This window comes from Callorhinus ursinus, unplaced genomic scaffold (genome assembly GCF_003265705.2).
Source record: "Callorhinus ursinus isolate GAN/ISIS: 27379988/994484 unplaced genomic scaffold, GSC_fseal_2.0 scaffold13, whole genome shotgun sequence".
Classification (NCBI taxonomy): Eukaryota; Metazoa; Chordata; class Mammalia; order Carnivora; family Otariidae; genus Callorhinus; species Callorhinus ursinus.
The window spans coordinates 19,550,486-19,570,560 of NW_027397075.1; the positions used below are offsets into that span (position 1 = coordinate 19,550,486).

General features: G+C 47.2%; 1 long non-coding RNA gene across 1 annotated transcript; it reads left to right on the top strand.

Moving 5' to 3' along the window:
• Positions 1–2,419: 2,419 nt before the first annotated feature.
• Positions 2,420–4,787, top strand: LOC141374063 (uncharacterized). The gene is made up of 3 exons (XR_012380610.1): positions 2,420–2,518; positions 3,109–3,392; positions 4,571–4,787. It is a non-coding gene; the product is annotated as an uncharacterized lncRNA (long non-coding RNA).
• Positions 4,788–20,075: the final 15,288 nt, after the last annotated feature.

The following is a 20,075-nucleotide window of genomic DNA, read 5'->3' on the forward strand; positions in this document are numbered from 1 at the left end:
TTTTTTAGATTTTATTGATTTATTGAGAGAGAGAGAGAGAGGAAGCACGAGCAGGGGAAGGGAGAGAGAGAATCTCAAGCAGACTCTGCACTGTCAGGAAGCCCCACTTGGGGCTCGATCTCACAACCCTGAGATCATGACCTGAGCTGAAACCAAAACCGGGGAGCTCAACCAACTGCACCACCCAGGCGCCCCGAGGGATGAGTAGGGTTTATAGGCAGTGGGACTAGAGGGGGCTTGTGGGTGAGGGTAAGCCTGGGCACAGGGTGGGACTGAGAGCGAGGACAGGGGTCTGGAATGAGCTTCTCTGGGCCTCAGTGTCATCTTCTCAGGAGGCCCAGTGGGCGCCTCACCAAATGGGGGGCATGAGCCGAGAAGCCCGATCCTTCAGACGTGTCATGCACGTTTGCCCTTCTCTGTTCTAACAGAAGCACCTGAGACCATGAGGTACAGGGACCCGCAGGCAAATCCCAGCCCAGCCACCTACTATTTAGGTGACCTTAGACAAGTGACTTGACTTCTCTGACCTCCAGCTTCCTCCAGAGGATGGGGTTGCTTTTATCAGGGAGGAGGTTTCCTGCAGGGCGTAAGACCCAGGAGGCCTGGGTTCAAGTCTGGCTCAGCGACTTACTGACTGTGTGTCCTGGGGCAGTTTCTTCACCTCTAAAATGGGGACCTGGGGCGCCTGGGTGGCTCAGTTGGTTAAGCCACTGCCTTCAGCTCGGGTCGTGGCAAGTCCCACATCGGGCTCCCGGCTGGACGGGGAGCCTGCTTCTCCCTCTGACCCTCTCCCCTCTCATGCTGTTTCTCTCTTTCTCAAAGAAATAATAAAAAATAAATAAATAAAAAATAAAATGGGGACCTAAAATCTACCTCATAGGATGAAGGAAACTTGAATAAGGTGATGCTTTTAATCCAGGGCCTAGAACAGAGTGGGCACTCAGCCGCACTTTTGCCAGAAATACAGTTTGGCCTTATATTGCTCACAAATGTTCTGTTTGCTGGCTTTGTCTCCACAACAAGATCTTAAACTCCGTTAAGGTCATGGAGTATGTTGCCTAGCACCGTGCATACTGTAAGCACAGAATAAACAAATCTCTGTGCCCCGGACCAACGCCAGGATACACAGATGTTGGCCCTTTCATTGATCCAGCCAATGTTCCCGGAGCTACTATGTTGGGGCTTATAAATTCTGGAACTTTCCCTTTTAAGGACTTAAACTTTCTCCATAACCATGGTCTGTCACGCGAGATGCTCCCAGGATCACAGAGGCATTGTGTGGCCTGCTAGTTCTAACTAACTAACCTTTATTGAACATCTAATGAGCACCAGACAATATGCTTTCTACACATCAGCTTATTTAATCCTAGTAGCAACTTTACGGGGGGCGATTTATTATTATTCCCATTTACAGAGAAGGGACCTGAGGCAGGGTAAAGTAAGGAACAAACTGAGGTCTACACAGCTAGCTAGTCAGTAGGACAACTGGGGTGTAAGTCCAGGTCTTTCCAATGACAGAACTCGTGCCTGTGGCTACTGTGCCAAATGCCTCCCGGGGAATCTTGACATACAGGCCAGCGCTGCACACAGCGTCTGGCACATGATGGCTACTCAGTAAAAGTTGGCTCTCTTCCTTCAATCAAGAAGTGTATATATTGGGGCGCCTGGGTGGCTTGGTTGGTTGAGCGTCTACCTTCAGCTCCGGTCATGATCCCGGGGTCCTGGGATCGAGCCCCACATCAGGCTCCACAGGAGTCTGCTTCTTCCTCTCCCTCTGCTACTCCCCCAGCTTGTGCTCTCTCTCTTCTTCTGTGACAAGTAAATAAATAAAATCTTTTTTAAAAAGAAGTATAGATATTGACTCTAGGTTGAAACAATTCCAGCGGTGAATAGGCTGGGTATAAAACCTTATCTCCAGCCTCAGTTGAACCAGTCTCAGTCACAACTTGTAATGTGCTGCAGATACTTGGGGATTTTCCAGCTCGGGCTGGAAGGGGGACAGGATGTGAGAAGGGGCCACTGCAGCTCCTCATCCAAGCACATGGTGCCTCGTGCAATGACGTCAGCATCAGGTACAACTTTCCCGGGGAGGTCTGCTTCCCAGGGGAGCACAGGGGAAGGCAAGCAGAAGGCAGGAGTGCCACACGAGGATCTGGGAGCTGAATTTGGTGTTCCTGAGAGATAGATACCTCCGTGTCCTCTGTCCCAACCCTGAAACCCACGGCCTCTGCCCCAGATGCTGGTCTTTGGAATCTCTTCTTTGGGGAAAAAAGAAAGTGAGCCTGACACGGAGCTTATTTACCACACAGATGCACGGAGCTATTTTGAGCCAACTGTGCCCAAGAATCATTCTAGTGCAACTTGTATAACTGGAACGAGGTCACCAAGTGTTCTCGCCAGGGTTGGAAGACGTGCCTCTGGGAGGGAGGACGAGGATCGTGAGAGGCAGCCCTCCCTTTGCCTCTTGTTAACCCATCCACATTACTGGGGAAAGCTGAAGACGTAAGACAGGCAGGAGGTAAGGGGACTGAACCTTCTCTGCTAAAATTGGTGATAATCTGACCACAAAATAAAGGCAAAAGCACCATGTCCTCTGGGTTTTGTTTTGGTATTGTAGCCACCGAGCGTCGTCATGGAAACCCTCAGAGGCGTCAAATCCTAGCACTCACAGCTTGGAAAAGAGAGTCTGAAGTTCCTCTGATGGGAGCTTTTTAAAAATAGAATGGAGTCTGGGACGAGGAAAAGGAGCAGCCCCACAAAACCATGGAAGTGGGGTAGGGAAGGGCCACTCCCTGCCTGAGGCCCATCAGCTTCTTTGTCAAAATCGTTCTCAGGTGTTGTAAAGGATCTGAAAAACTAATCCTGGGGGCGCGTGGGTGACTCCGTCAGTTAAGCCTCTGCCTTCAGCTCGGGTCATGATCCCAGGGTCCTGGGATTATGGAGGCTGCTTCTCCCTCTGCCTCTCCCCCTGCTCATGCTCTCTCTCTCTCTCTCTCTCTCTCTCTCTCTCTGTGTGTCTCTCTCAAATAAATAAATAAATAAAAATCTTAAAAAAACCATTCTGTGTAGGGTGTGTGTACAGATAACTAAATATGTTGTTTCCTCTAGGGGAGAACACCTCTACCAGTCTGGGCCGAATCGGAGAGAAGGGCGACGTTTACTATAAAGTTTCTAACTACAACAGGGGATTGCAGATGTAAGAGCCTGTCACTACTACCACAGGGCTGAGATCTCCCATCCCAGACTGCGATCCACACTCACGGAATAGTAGGGACGTTATGGTGGTGCCATGTAGTGGAAGTTTGTGGAAATGTGTCCTCTGCGGCGTGGAGGACAGCTATTCACAGGGAATTGTCTTGAGCACTAGAGGCTCTCTGCTATAAAACTGCAAGGTGCGGGGGATACCCAGTACAGGGTGGGGGAGATGCTGGGTGCTGGGCACAGCAGGAGCTGGGTGCTGGGGGCGCTGTGGGTGCGCTAGGAGCCTGGCACTAGAGGATCCCCACACACTCAGGAACCTGCGGAGTGCGCACCCTGGGGCCAGGAAGCAAATAAACCCATTTTCCTTCTGTGGTGTCTCTCTGGAGCTTCGGGGCCAGCTCTGCAAGAAAAAGTACTTAAAGGCCCAGATCCATTTTCACTCTGAGATCCAAAAGGGTGAATAATTTGGAGCTGCATCAGTAAATCAATAAACCGCACAATACCCAAGATAAAGATGCTCCACTGGGGAAATGGTGATTTCGATTTAGAAGCCATAAAGCCACTGATACGTATTTAGCATCTTTTACCTGCTACGCTTAGATCAGAATCAAATGGAAATACGGTGCTTAGGTGAGTTTTGAGCAGTGTTGTGACATGGGGAATGTAGTTCTACCACATGAAGACTGTTTTTGATACTTAAAATCACTGTGGAGGAAAGTTTGCTTGTTCCCCAGTAATTAATTTGAAAAAATGAAATTTAAAATTATTTCATTGCACCATGTTACATCTACTGCAAATATTGCTGGCCCCTTCAGTTCATTGAAGAGGTCCCGATTTCTGGAGAAGTATATTTAAGAGCCTTAAAAGAATCCCATCCCTTTATTCAGTACTCCAACACCTCCGAATATAAAATATTCCTAAGGAAATGATTCAAAATAAAGATTTATCTGTACGATAATATTTATGGTGGCATTAATTATTATAACTAATAATTATATAATATCTTACAGATTTAAATTATTCCAGTTATAATTGCTACAATGATATATAATAATTAATAATATATATAATAAATTAATATGATTAATAATGCTAATACATTAAGAAGTAGAAAGGTTAGGTGTTCAGTGAGTAGAAAATGGTCAGGTAATGAAGGTATAGTGGCATGATAGACTATTCTCTCCCCAACTTAAAATAAATGTGACAACCATATGGAAATACAGACATAGGATAAAATTAGGCATAATGAAGAATATAGAGCAGAAAGATGTTTATGTTTCATGATTATTGCTATGGGGGAAATTTTATACATGACTAAATAAATATACTAAAAACCACTGAATTGTATACTTTATTTATGTATTTTTAGAGCATGGGGGAGGGGCAGAGGGAGAGAGAGAGAAACTCTCAAGCAGGCTTCCGGCTGAGCCCAGAGCCCCACGAAGGGCTTGAACTCATGACCCTGAGATCACGACCTGAGCTGAAATCAAGAGTCTTGACGAACTGAGCCACCCAGGTGCCCCTGAGTTGTATACTTTAAATGATTAATGATAAGTGGATTTTCTCTTGATTAAAACAACGCTAAATGAGGCCATGGAGAACATGTAGGACATTTCTGTGGTAAGGTAAAGAGATCTTTGCGCTTATGTTTTTCTCCAAAGTTGTTCAAATGTGAAATTTTAAGTAAGAAAGTTTGCTCCATCAGTCTCTGCCCTTCGTATTGTAGTAGGTCAAAGACACCCTCGTCACCACGACGTTCTCAGGGGGTCACTCTGAGCTGGGAGCGGGGTCTTCCCCCATGGAGTGAGGAGTCAGGCTGCAAACTCAGAGCCCAGATCCCGGCTGATGAGAAGTGCTGCCTGAGCCTGAGTTAGGCGCCCGGATGGGCAGTGACCCTTGGGACCTGCAAGGGATCATCTCACCGCCCGGCCTGTCCGTCAGGTGCAGCGAGGAGCAGGAACTCAAACCTGTGAGGGGCTGTCAGCTCCCACCCCGCACAGCACCCAACCCCGAGGCACCCCCCGTCCGTGTGCACCGCAGGCAGGGACGCCCACACAGACTTGTTCCGGACACAGGACACGCTGGGCTGCATTTTACTGTCCCGCGAAGAGCCCCCATCAGCGGTGCACTTGCTCCCCCGCCACCGCGGGCTTGAGGAGAGGCGAGAGAATGAACAGGCAGAGCTATGAATCCCAGGAGAAAAGCTGTTCCACAGAGTCAGTATTTACAGACAACGTGCTCGCTCTTATTTCGGGCCCCCAGGCAATGGTGAGCTCTGGGGAGGCCCCGGAAGGGAGGTCGCGCCCGCGTAAACCAACTGCCCCAGCCACAGGGTTCCCACCTCCCTCGAAACACTCACTTCCTCTCTGCCAGACCCTTGGACCCACTGGTGGGGCAGCCGGCTGTCCCAGTGTGGCTGGGACAATCCCTGCTCACGGCTACTGTCCTGTGATAATTACGCCAGCTCCTAAGTGTCCTGGTTTGTGTGATAGGTGATGGGTCATCCTACCCATTCTTCGTATCTGCGTTTCACGTTAAGCCTGCCCTCTACTGGTTAGGGAGGCTCATTACACATATCCCAGCCACCGCTGGCCCCGGGGGTGGCCCCTCTGGGGACCCCAAGCGTGGCGGGGTAACACCTGAGGTTGCTCCCAGGGGTGGGAGGGACAAGAGGGGGCAGAGGACGTGCTGCCTTGAGAAATGGAGCTGGTGCCTACTTCCTAGGAAAAGAGATGAAAATCTTGTAAGTCTGTGACTGGGACAGTTCATCCGCCCAGAGTGGGGCAGGATGACTAAATAAACACCCCCTGGCGAAGCAGAGAGCGGGTTACAAGGGCGAAACGGCCACATTTCCAGACCCCAAGAAGCTTCTAATTTAGCTGAGACACAAAGATAAACAACAGTGCAAGACAGTGTGTACCAGGTCCTGCAGGCACATGTTTACTGAATTGTTACTCACTTTCTTTCTTTCTTTCTTTCTTTCTTTCTTTCTTTCTTTCTTTCTTTCTTTCTTTCTTTCTTTCTTTCTTTCTTTCTTTCTTTCTTTCGAGAGCGTGAGAACAGGGGGAGGGTAAGAGGGAGAGGGAAAGGAGAGAGGGAATCTTAAGCAGACTCCCCGCTGAGCACAGAGCCCAACCTGGGGCTTGATCTCACAACCCTGAGATCATGACCTGAGCCAAAATCAAGAGTCAGACACTTAACTGAGTGAGCCACCCCAGGGGTCCCTGAATTGTTTACTCATTCAACCATCACGAATGGAAATATCCCAGGCTAGGTGCTGGAGATATCCAGTCTAGTGCAATATACTCTCCAGATGGTAGGTGCCATGTACCAGAGTTGTGGAGGGCTCACTGGGTCTCATTCCAAAATTGCCTGGCAAAGCTCTCCCGAAACCCACTTTATTGACTTTTGCATCACAGTAAATAGCATTCAGCCCAACTTTCTGCCCCAGGAGTTGGAGAGGAATGACCACTGGCTGGTTTGCCCTGGTCGAGGAGGCTCCAGGAGATGTGGTGTGGGAGGGAGAAAAGATAGAGCAGGAACTCAGAACTCCTGTCCACACCAGTGCTGGGTACATAGTAATAATATTTAAGTAAATGTGTAAAGGAAAGGATGTCCTTTGAATGAATGAAATGAATGAATGAATGAAAAGGAAGAGATGAGGGGACCAGGAAGGAGGGTTTGGTCTAGCTGCTAAGACGTTCTGAGGTCTTCTCTTGGGCATTGGCTCCTCCCAGAGAGGAAGGGCAGCCCCGCCCGCAGGGTGGTGCTGCAAAATGGCGGCCACCACAGTCCAGGGAACAGAGCCCCGTTTTTGTTCTAACCCTGAACTCTGGCTGGGGCAGCGGTCACCATCTCTGTGCTGAGCTGGACAGCGTGGGGCTCTTCCTTTGAGATGCCCAGCTTCAGGGAAAAGCAGAGCTTAATGAGAAATGGCACCTCATGAGTAAAAAGATGGACTCCAAGTGGTTGAGATAGAAATGACAATGAGCCTTTGTCCCCATTAAAATGCCCATTAATGAGTCCCTGAGCTGACCAGTGAGTAGAGATGATTTGAAGACCAAGGGTGCTTCCTGGAGAAGTGGACTTTCTCCAAGGGGTACACTCAGATCACAAATTTACACAACTAGGATTTGGAAGGATTTGAGGGGTTTGCGAGATTCTTGGCGGTCCTCTGAGCCGTCCCCACCTACTTCTCTTCCCTCCCACCCACCCGATGGAGGAGATCTAGAGCACCCCAAATAGTCCCAGGCATCTTCCCGCCTTTCTTCTCCATCCTCTTGTCAAAGTTGATGCCTCCACCTGGACCCTTGTCCCTTCCTCTCCCTCCTCCCCCCACCCCCTTCACCCCCAAGCCCTGCACCTCATAAACCTTCTCTCACCCCCACACTTCTTTGGATCCTGCTACTCCTTCCAGTTACTTCCTCTTTCTTGTCAATCCCCAACTTTATTTTTGACTATTTAAAAAATATTACTTGTTGGAGCGCCTGGGTGGCTCAATCATTAAGCATCTGCCTTCAGCTCAGGTCATGATCCCAGAGTCCTGGGATTGAGTCCGGCATCGGGCTCCTTGCTCCGCGGGAAGCCCGCTTCTCCCTCTCCCACTCCCCCTGCTTGTGTTCCTGCTCTCGCTGTCCCTCTCTCTCTCTGTCAAATAAATAAATCAAATCTTAAAAAAAAAAGTATTACTTGTTTGCTGGAAAATTTTGGAAAAAACAGAAAGGTATCAAAAGGAAACAACCTATTCCACTACCATAAGACAACCAGTTTTAAAATTATTAACAGTTGTTTTAATGCTGAAACTCCTGTGTGTATACAATATATATCTTCATAAAATTGGTAGCATATTGCATTTACTATTTTATAATATAATTTTCCATTTAGTACATCATGGACATTTTGTCATGCAATGCTTCCAAAATGTATATTTTATTTTATTTTTTAAAGATATTTATTTATTTATTTGAGAGAGAGAGAGTAGGGGGAGGAGCAGAGGGAGAGAGACAAGCAGACTCCCTGCTGAGCGCGGAGCCCAACATGGGGCTCAATCCCACAACCCCGAGATCAGGACCCCGAGATCAGGACCCGAGCTGAAACCAAGAGTCAGACACTCAAATGACTGAGCCGCCCAGGCGCCCCACCAAAATGTATATTTTAATGACTGCATAGTATTATCTCAAAATTATCTCAACCAATCATTATTAGATATTTAATATTTCCTATTTTCCACTATCATAAACATATAAATCTTTCTTTATAGGAATAAATTCCTAGAAATAGAATTACTAGGTTAGGGCTATGTGAACATTTTTAAAACTTGTGATCGTTGATCAAATTATTAGCCAGAGGATTTGCATACACTTATCTTCTCCCAGTTGTGCGGGCATTTGCCTTCTCTGAGCAACCCCTCAGGACACCCAGCCCAAAGTGGATATTATTGTTTTTAAAAACACCTCTAATCTAGTTGTATCCCCATATTCTCACCATCTATTGTTTTCTTTAGCTCTTGTAATAGGACTTCTGATCTCACAGCTTCCCTGATCCAGAACTCTTTCTTCACTCCTGATTCTCCTTGTCTTCTGATTGGCTTTGTTTTGTTGACCCCAGGAGGCTCTCCAGTTGGGCGCCTGAAGCCAAACATCCTGCTGGGTGCCCCCACAGCCCTCTAGCGGGCTCCTCACTATCAACCTCCCCCAGTGGGTTGGAGTTTCTAGACTCCTGGAGCAGACTTTAATATACCCTACATGGGGATGGATAAATGAATGACAAACCTGTGTCCTCTGCTCTCTCTGGCTTTTCCTACACCCTCACCCTCAGCATCCCTGCTTTGACTGCAGATGCACCCTGTCCCCATTCCCCACCCATCCCAGGACTCCCCTTCTCTGCCCCACTTGGGGGCTCACATCTCTGGGGCCGACTACCAAGCCCACATGCCTAGCCAGAGATTCAAACCTGAGATCTGGACCATTTCCATGTCTGCTGAGCATCTCCTTCTGGGTGCCTGGCCACCTCATCAATTCTGTCAACAATCTGATGTCAAATTCAAGGTTCCCCTATTCCTCTGAGCCCCTCTTTCTTATGTCCCTACTTCTGTTTGTGGTTTTCAAGTGGTCATGACATATTTGACTCCGTTTCCCCTCTTGCTTCTTACCACCAGTCATCCACCAAGCCCCATAGGAGGACATCTTCCTGGTGGGTTTCTTCATGGGCAGTCCTCCTGCCAGCCTCATGGTCATCGCCATAGGTCCTCATTGCTCTCCTCCGGACAATTTCATTGGCTTCCTTCCTATGGGTCTCCTTCCCCTAACCTCTCCCTGCTCCGATTCAGCTTCCCTCCCAGTGGTTCCTGAAAGCTTTCCACTGAGCCATCCCCTTGAAGCACTTCTTTAAAAAAAAAAAAATTTATTTGAGAGAGAGGGGGTGCAGGAGTTGGGGGGTGGGGAGGGTGGGGCAGAGGGAGCGGGAGAAGCAGGCCCTCCTCACCCCCGAGCAGGGACCCCCACACAGGGCTCGATCCCAGGACCCCGGGATCATAACCGGAGCCAAAGGCAGACACTTAAACAACTGAGCCACCCAGGCGCCCCTCTTCAAAGCACTTCTGATCATCTCAGCTATCCCCTTAGACCTCTCAGCGGTTTCTCACTGACCACTGATCCCAACCTCAGCCTCTCCAGACTAGAAGGAGACTTTGGATTTTAGCACCCATGTTCCCTCCTGGCCTTAACGCCCATTGCACCCCAGCAAAGATCCCACTTTCTCTCCCAGTGAAGGCACCTGCCTAGAATAGGAACACGCCTTCCTCTTCCTCATCTACATGTCGTCATTTATGCCATTCTTTCCATTTGGATTTGCTATCCTTGGGGGACCGCAACAAATCTTACCTCCTCTGCAAAACTATTCCTCATTCTTCAAAAAATTAAAAGTGATACTTTCTCCTCCTGGATCCTTATGACACTTCCATGTAACCATCCTTTCAAATCCTCGTGGAGGTTCATCTGGCCCTGGGGTTGGGGAGGGTGGGTGTCCTGAGACGGAATCAGGATGAATCAGTCACCACATCCTTATGGTATTTACCACAAAATGCCTTAATAATGGCTAACATTTATCGCCCAACTACATGAGAAAACATGTTGCATGCATTACCTCATTTAATTTTCACAGCCCATAAGGCAAATTGGTGACTCAAAGATTTCAGTATAGGAGGGTCTTCAGGGCTGCCATCTTTTTTAAAAAAAAGATTTATTTATTTATTCTGGAGAGAGAGAGAGCCGGGGGAAGGGCAGAGGGAGAGAAGAGGGAGAAACTCCAGCAGACTCCCTGCTAAGCATGCAGCCCAATGCAGGGCTCGATCCCAGGACCCTGAGATCATGACCTGAGCCGAAATCAAGAGTCAGTGTCCAACCGACTGAGCCACACAGCCCTGGGCTGCCATCTCATTGAAGAGGAGGATGTAAGTGCCAAGTAAAGGTGCTGGTTTTGTTAGATTTCACACTTATTCAAGGTGCTTTGGAGGATACTGATGGCAGTTAAGGAGGATGGGCAAAACTTCCCGAGCCACCACTTAGAGATGCCAACAGATAAGGTGTTATCATTGTCCCTATTGTACAAATGAGGAGACTGAGGCTCAGAGGGTGAGTGATTTGCTCAAGGTCACATCGCTGACACAGGAGGGAGCTGGGTCTTGAGCCCAGTCCTTGTGATGACAAAGCCCATGCTTTATGGCATCATCATTGTGAGATTTGGGTTTTTACAAGGTTGTTTCTTCCAAATCCTTTAGCGCATGCTTTAGTTGGAACCCAATCAATATTGTTTGAATGGATGAATAAATGAATATTGAGTGAATACAAGAGATAAAGCCATTGGGGCGCCTGGGTGGCTGAGTAGGTGGAGTGACCAACTCTTGATTTTGGCTCAAGTCATGATCTTGGGGTCCTGAGATCGAGCCCTGAGCCCCACATCAGACTCTGAGCTGGGTGTGGAATCTCCTTAAGATTCTCTCTCTCAGGGCGCCTGGGTGGCTCAGTTGGTTAAGCGACTGCCTTCGGCTTAGGTCATGAACCCAGAGTCCTGGGATCGAGTCCCACTTCAGGCTCCCAGCTCAGCGGGGAGCCTGCTTCTCCCTCTGACCCTCTCCCCTCTCATGCTCTTTCTTTCTCTCTCTCTCAAAAAAAGAAAGAAAATCTCAAAAAAAAATTCTCTCTCTCAGCATTATACATTGTATACTCTGTTACCCTATGTCTCAGTTTTAATTGAACATTAGGGAGTACAGTATTTTAATTGTAACTCTGCCAATATCTTCATCTAGAGGCCTTTTGCCATTTTTGTCTTTTATGAAATTTTTGTTGCCAAGAAAGGCAGGATTGCATTTTTTTTTCCTTTCAGATGGAGTTGGTGTAGTGTATCCTTGGTTATCAAAATACTCATAGTTTGGGGACTTTGAAATGGTAAATATTCATGGTGTGTAAAAAAGCATGATATGTAACTGTGTGATCTTAATCACATTCAAATGCTTACTTAAGTGGATACACACATGGGACCTAGAAGTCAAACTGTAAACTGCTTGGGATTATGCATGACTTTGTTCTTTGCTTCTTGTGTTTTTCAGCTTCCTTTTATGCACATGTTAACTTTTAAAAAATAAATTTTTTAAAAACCTAAAAAAAAAGATTCGCTCACTCTCTCTCTCTAAGAAAAATAGCTCTCTCTAAAAAAAATAGAGAGATAAAGCCATCACAGTAGCCTTTTTCTTTCTGTACTTAGTTCCTATCTCCAGAAAAATCCAGTTGTCCTATTATCTCTAGAAAGGCCCTCATTCTTTAGGTATGGAGTCTGTGTGTGTGTGTAAACATACATTGGTGTAAACGTGTGTGTGTGTGTTCTGGCTTCTCTGGCCGATATTCAGATTATCTGGATTAAGTAGGGTGGATACAATGATATTCATAGCTACTAGAATTAGGAAGGCAGCTTTGTTTTTAAAAGGCTACCAACTAACTACTTATTTAGCAGTCAAAATTCTGTAACAGGATGGATTTCTCTCAAACATGACTTTGGCCAAACTTGTCTTATATAGTTAAATACTGACTTTGGTCTTTTATAGTAAGATGGGGCTGAATGTGTGCTGGCAGGTACTACATATCTGGGATGCAGTACAACCTTGGGATATTGTTACGGCTGAACTGTGGCCTAATCCAAATTCATATGCTACCTCAGTACCTCAGAATATGACTGTATTTGGAAATAGGGCCTTGAAAGAGGTAATTAAGGTAAAGTGAGGTCATGCGGCTAGGCCTTAACCCATTGTGATTGGTGTCCTTAAAAGAAGAGATTAGGACATAGACCCAGAGGGAAGACCACCTGGAAACGAGAACACATCCAAAGAGAGAGGCCATAGAAGAAACCAACCCTGCTAACGCTTTGACCTTGGACTTCGAGCTTCCAGAACTGTGAGAAGATGCATTTCTGTTGTATTTTGTACCCTGTCTGCTGTATTTTGTTATGGCAGCTTTAGCGAACTACTACATATATTAAGGTCTTGATGTAGGAAGGTATTCTGGAGGACATTCAGTCTATCCACCCTTAGTATTCTTTTTTTTTTAAGATTTTATTTATTTATTTGAGAAAGAGACAGAGTGCCTGTAAACGTACACATGCGCACGAGCAGGGGGAGGGGCAGAGGGAGGGAGAGGGACAAGCAGACTCTCTGGTGATCATGGAGCCCCACACTGGGCTCGATCTCATGACCCAGAGATCAGGACCTGACTCAAAACCAAGAGTCGGCAGACACTTAGCTGATTGAACCACCCAGGGGCCCCATCCACCCTTAGTCTTCTTGGTTTCACTCTTCACCTAGCCCTTATCTTTCCAATCACATTTTTCTCTGAACATCTATCTCCCCTTTGAAGATCTCATCTTTATGGGATGCCTCTTTCATTTCAGGCAGCTTTGGCTGGTAGAAAGCTTTGTAGATTGAACAAAATCTTTGTCCAAATTCTGAAGGCCACTCTGTAAGAATAGAGTTGGCACGGAGCAGAGAACTTGGCACAATGTTTTTGCAGGCTGGGTTCCCTGGGATGCAGACTCTGGAATGCTGGTTAGCAGGCAGGATGTTTATGAGGAGGGTCCTTAAGATCAAGACCTGTGGAAGAAAGGGGACCAAAGCCCAAGTGGGCAGAAGAAGTGGAGCTCCAGTAGGGATGGCCCTGGCCAACCTACAGGGATCTCTGGAGCTAGACGCTTTCCGGAGTTGTCCTGCTTTGGCCTGAGATGGCTTTGATCCATCACTGAATGTGGGCCACTTGAGTCAGGGTGTGGTCTTGGAGAGGTAGCTCTCAGAAGGCTGAGGCATTTCCTGAAGCCTCTAACCAGTAGGCAGAAGAGCAAGTGCTCAGTCAAGGCCCATCTAGTCTTTGGTATTTTTTTTTTTTTTTAGATTTTATTTATTTATTTTAGAGAGAAAGGGAGAGCATTAGCAGGGGGAGGGGCAGAGGGAGAGGGAAAGAATCTCAAGCAGACTCCACACTGAGTGCAGAGCCCATCTTAGGGCTCGATCTCATGACCCCAAGATCATGGCCTGAGGCAAAATCAAGAGTTGGAAACTCAACTGACTGAGCCACCTGGGTGCCCCTGGAACGTTTTATTGAGGAAAAAGGTGAGCTTGCCACAGAGCTTATTTCTCAAACAAACTCATAGAGCTATCTTGAGGGACCATCCCTAGGAGTCATCACAGCCCAACTAGAGCTGGAGCCGGGTCACCAAGTTGTGTTACCTTAGCACCCCAACCCCACGTGGTGGCAACACCAGTTCTTTCCTCCAAGGGGAGTCTGACAGCACATCCCTGTGTTCACCATACAATCCTGGTTTTATTCAGCAAATGTTTATTAATGCAGCCTGAATTATGTCATTTGCATATAGAGTCACATTATCACCATTGGCTTTTGATGACCATCCATTAGAATCCTACATCCTTTTCACATGTGTAAATCTCTTCCTGCACAGAAGTCCTGGAAACCAAAGCAGCTGTATGACTTATTTTCTTAGAATAAACATTAATTTTTTTCTTTTTAAAAAATATTTTATTTGGGGGCGCCTGGGTGGCTCAGTCCTTAAGCGTCTGCCTTCGGCTCAGGTCATGATCTCAGTGTCCTGGGATCAAGACCCGCATCGGGCTCCCTGCTCGGCGGGAAGCCTGCCTCCCTTCTCCCACTCCCCCTGCTTGTGTTCCCTCTTCCGCTGTGTCTCTCTCTGTTAAATAAAAAATAAAATCTTTAAAAATATTTTATTTGTCAGAGAGAGAGAGCACAAGCAGGGGGAGCGGCAGGCAGAGGGAGAAGCGGGCTCCCCAAGGAGCAAAAAGCTTGATGTGGGACTCGATCCTAGGACCTTGAGATTATGACCTGAGCCAAAGGCAGACGCTTAACCGCCGGAGCCACCCAGGCGCCCCCTCAGTTTATTCTTGTGCTCTTTTAGACCCTTATTGACCAATGGCGTGGTCCTCTGGCTTTATGGGAGCAGGCGGAATCTGAAGGACAATGTTCCTGCAGGAGTAAGATTGCAGCCAAACCACACACTCCCAAACAGCATCAGCCCAAGGGCTGGAAGGAGAAAACAAGGGGAATAGGACTTTTGAACATGTGGTCCAGATCACAGCGTCCTGGGGAGGCAAAGAGGGAGAACCTGGGGCTTCCTGAAACGGGTGCTTCAAGCCGTATCTGAAGGAGGGGAAGGGTGCCTCTCTCTCCTACCCTGCACTTTGTTTTTCCAGACTCACCAAGGGATTTTTAAAAACAAAACTCTCTTTAATGTAAACGCTAGAGTTTGCCCTGCTTGGTTCTGATTGGCGGGAGGGTGCGGTGGCGCAAGTCCTGATTGGTGGAGATGGGAGCGCCTGGCGCTGATTGGCAGGGACCCCTTCCGTGGCAACCAGGCTCTTCCCGGCCTCTGGGTGAGAATGCTCGGAGCCTGTTCCCAGCCTGTCCCCAGCTTCTCCCCAGCTTCCCATCCCTCCAGCGCCGGGTCCACCTTGGAAGCTGTGGAGGTGCCAGTCCCTCCCCGCCCCAGAGGGCACCTGCCGCCGTGTTAGCCCCCCACCCCCACCCCCGGGTTCCTTCACGTAAGGAAGGCCGGCTCGAAGACACCTGTACCAGTTCAAGGACAAGCGCCCAGCTCACCCCCAGTGATTAACCACAGTCACCCAAGGCGGCTCAGTGACCGCAGGAAAGATGGCCAGCATTAAGATGGCCCGTCAATAGTTCTGTTGACAACTCATTAGAACATATGAAAAACAATGCGCATCACTCTTCATCACCATCTCCAGATTTTAGAAACGTTGCCAAGGAGGGCAAAAAACCCACTCTCCAGTGCCTGGCTTCCCATTGGCTTAACTGGCTTTTAGGAAATGAGCAGTCGTTGTTGAAGACAGGCTCTGTGCCCTTCCAGCCCCAACTCCCAGCCCCTCCTCCAGCCGGCCATGTGCTTTCGAGGGGTCTTTGGCTCATCTCGGAGTACCCGCGGAGAATTGTCTCTGAGCCTCCCGGGAAGAGAAGTGCAGGTGCTGGGTCGAGGGCTGTTTGCGATGTGAGCACTGTCCCTAGGAAGGCTTTTGCAGACAGATTTCCCTCATGTCCCCCAGACCCTGACCTCTCTCAGGCCTGTGTTTTGTAACTTTTGTACTGTTACCATTTCAGCATTTTCCATTAGCATTTACTGTTATTTAAATTATTGATCCTTGGGCGCCTGGGTTGCTCAGATGGTTAAGCGTCTGCCTTCGGCTCAGGTCATGATCCCAGGGTCCTGGAATCGAGTCCCTCAAGAGGCTCCCTGCTCCTTGGGAGCCTACTTCTCCCTCTGCTTCTCTCTTTCTCTCCCTCTCTCCCTCTGTCTTTCATGAATAAATAAATAAAATCTTTAAAAATAAATAAATAAATTATTGATCCTTGGGCCCCTGGGTGGCTCAGTTGGTTAAGGGTCCTGGGATCGAGTCCCACGTCAGGCTCCTGTTCAGTGGGGAGTCTGCTTCTCTCCCTGACCTCCCCCCGACTTGTTCTCTCAATTTCTCTCGATCTCTCACTCAAATAAATAAAAATTTTTTTAATTAAAAAAATAAATTATTGATCCTTTAAGTGTTCATACCTTGCTAGACTGAGTAGTAACTAGCTAAATGGCCGGGGGGGAGGGCAGGATTTACACACACACACACACACACAGACACTCATCAATATGTGTGATTTCTAAAAATCTATTATCTTTTATTGCTTTCCCCTTTATTCTTACTTGCTTTTGCCTCTGACAAATCCAGGATGCTTTGCAGACGTGTAGGCATACGTGACATTTTCTGTGGCCTATATTAAAATCTGCAGTGGCCAGGGAGCTGGGGAGGGTACTTCCCAGGGCACAGAAAAGCTGACTCTGCACAAGGAGCTTGACATCTGTGCACACGGGCTGTGTCTCTACAGGGACCAGACTAGTCTGTTCCCTGACCCTTCTCTTCCTGCCCTTTTGCCAATTTATCATTCTGCACAGAAGGGAAGAGACCAGATGGATTCCGGCCAGAGCTAATACTAATGCACTTCTATTTATGAGTAATCATTTTTAACAGAAAATGGGGTTTGCTGTCCTGAAGGGAAGGTCAGATAGAGAAGGCTCATCATGAGAAGCTGGTCTCACCAAGGGAAAACAAGAAGGCAGAGGGGCTGACAGTCATTGGTGCAAAGCAGGGGAATTGAAAGCTAAGCCTAGGAATATACCAAATTGAAAAGCCATCTTTTTTCACAAGGGGAGGAGATGAATAATTTAGTTTCGGCTAGGTACAACCAGCAATCTTATATCTGGAACAGGGCCTGAATAAAATCAAGATGACCCAAGAGCTAAAACAAAATCGATATCACCAGCCATCTCTCCTCTCTGAAAAGCAGGAGTAAAAAACGCCATTCTGTAAGTGTGGGTGACTGAGTGTGATGGGCACTTAAGGACAAACATCACACAAAGCCACACTTGGAAAATTTGTCACTTCGGGAGGAAATGCTAAATTAGTTTTTTGCATCACATTCTAAGCTCGGCTTAAATTCTCACTTTTGTAAAGATTAAAAAGGGTTAAAATCCTACAGACGCAGGGTTTGGAGCACCACAAATGCCACCAAGTTCTGGCCATTCGCTGCCCCTTTGCAGACACATTGATCTCACAGTTGTGCTGATGCCATGTTTTCGGTTTACAGACCCACAACATGGCAGATGCTTCGGGAATCCACAAAGGGCAGCTGAGAGATGCTCCCCAGAGCTCCTTGGGTCTAATCCCCTCACTTCTCTTGCCCTAATGAGCCTCTCCCCCCGGTCGTTGGCATTGGTATCACACTGTGGTCCTGATAGGATTGACAGATTTAGCAAGAAAAATATAAGATGCCCGGTTAAATTTGAATTTCAGATAAACAAGTCCTTTTTCAGTAGGTCTCATGCAATAACCGGGCATGCTGTATTTCATCTGGCACCCATAGGCACCGAGTGTATACATGGGGTCTGTCAGGGAAGCGCTCTGCCTTCCTACCGGGCTCCCCCAGGGTCCCTCAGCAAGCAGAGGATGGCTAACCACTAGATGTCCCAGGGTAGAGGCCTTGCAGAAATGGAGTAAAAAAGAGCAAAGGGAGGATGCAGTTGCAATCCCAGGAAAAACGCCCTGTAGATATTCCCAACTTCTTGTTTATTTTATTTTTTTTAAGATTTTATTTATTTGACAGAGAGAGAGATAGAGAGAGAGAAGGAACACAAGCAGGGGGAGTGGGAGAGGGAGAAGCAGGCTTCCCCGCGGAGCAGGGACCCCGACGTGGGGCTCGATCCCAGGACCCTGGGATCATGACTGAGCCACCCAGGCACCCCCCAACTTCTTATTTAGAAGTAGAAACTCTTTCCTTCGCTCTGCTGATCTTGACACTAAGGAAGTCACTGAAGCTGCTTGGATTCCAGCTTCATTTCTGACACCAGAGAGCAAATGAGTCAGTGTTGACACAGCCAGGTAATGCTCACGCACGAGATCTGTTGCGAAGCTGGTCTCTCTGGATTCGCAGGGCATAGACCAATTTTCGGTCACTTCTTTTAAGGAGCACTTGTGATAAAGGATAGTCCCCAGAGCCAGGCCCTCTGGACCTGGAATGTGTGCAGTGTAGGTCTTAGAGACTCTCTACCGTAGAGGCTGTGCTATTTGTGGGACTCCAGCCTGAGCCTTGGCATTGGCATTGGCATGGATCCCCGATGCCTGGTAGACTTCTGCTCCTTCCCATTGCCAGGACTGGACATAGGCTCTGTACCCCAAATTCAAATGATCTATCTGGGGCAGATACCATTTACTAGAACTCCTGATTCTATGTTGTTTTGGAGACTAAACACTCTCCAAAGAACTCATTCCTGTCCAGTTCATGATCCTCCCTTATGTTCAGGTTCTCAGAAAAGCAACAGGCTAGGGCACCATTCCCCCAGTCCAATCAACTGTGGCCAGGGCTGTAGGGTGACGAAACACAAAACACAGCAACTTGTTGAGAAGGAACCACCTGTGGTGGCCTTTTCTTCAAGAGGAGCTTTGGGTACAGTGGGAGCTTCCAAGTCTACGGATCCATTTGTATATTCCACCTCTTACTTCCATGATCAGCTTCAAAGGACCCCTATCCAACCTCATCCAACTTTTGCAACCCAACAAATACAGACATCCACGTTGTCTTTTCTCAGTAATGGAAAACAGAATGTTTTGTACATTTTAAAGTTTGATGTTATTTTAGAAATTACATAGGTAAGGAAACTAATGTCCAGGCTGAACATCCAGTTACTGTGATCTTATTTATCATCGAGATTCCAACTCTAGTGACCACCTCCCTTCTTGGGCTCGTCTGTACCACCAAACAATCCTGTATCCCGAGGCTCTTCTCCAGGGTTGACCAAACTACTCTTCCTATCCCAACAATTTAGTTTTTCCAATGGAGAAAAAAAATCTAAATGGGAAAAAAAGCAAATTGCCTCTATTTACAGTCACTTTTGGACCAAGTTCCTATCCACACCAAAAGTGTAGGCAAGGACATTTTTCTTCTTTGTTTAGTTTATATGGATCCTGTCAACCCCTAATCTTGTACTCGGAAAATAAGAACCAGGGGATGTCGTCATTCCAATGAATGTGAGCCTTCTCTGCTCCCTGAGTGCATATCTCCTTCCTGACCCTTGATCCAAGGCAATTAAGAAAAACAATAAAATCACAAAACCTCACTTTTGATCAATGCATTCCGGCCAGAGGCAGGGAGAGCGGGTTGTCCTTATAGAATATCTATAATTAGATTGGGTTTGGAACTTGGACTGCTGCACTGAGTAGAGAAAAAGCATAGTTTTAAATCACCATCTCAAAACTTCCAAAGGACCTAGAGGGATCTAAAAGCTCTGAACAGAATTGGGAGTGAAATCAAGGCATTTTGAACTAGTGACCTTATTGGAACACCTTATAAGCAGGCACATGAGTAGTTAAGTCTTGCACAAATTGGAGGTCATCATTTCTCTGTAGCCCAATGAAGTAACAGCAGTGAAAGAGAATAAAGTATTCAGATAGACAGTACAGATCCCCTTGCCCCTCATAACACCTCGAGATGACATGAAGCTACAAATTGGAATTTAAAAAAATTAACTTTATTGAGGTATAATTTATGTACATAACTGTATCTATGTAAATTGTATAACCCAATGCATTTGGAAAGATGTATATACCCATGAACTTATTTTTTTTAAAGATTTTATTTATTTGACAGAGAAAGACAGTGAGAGAAGGAACACAAGCAGGGGGAGTGGGAGAGGGAGAAGCAGGCTTCCCGCGGAGCAGGGTCCCAGGACCCTGGGACCACGACCTGAGCCGAAGA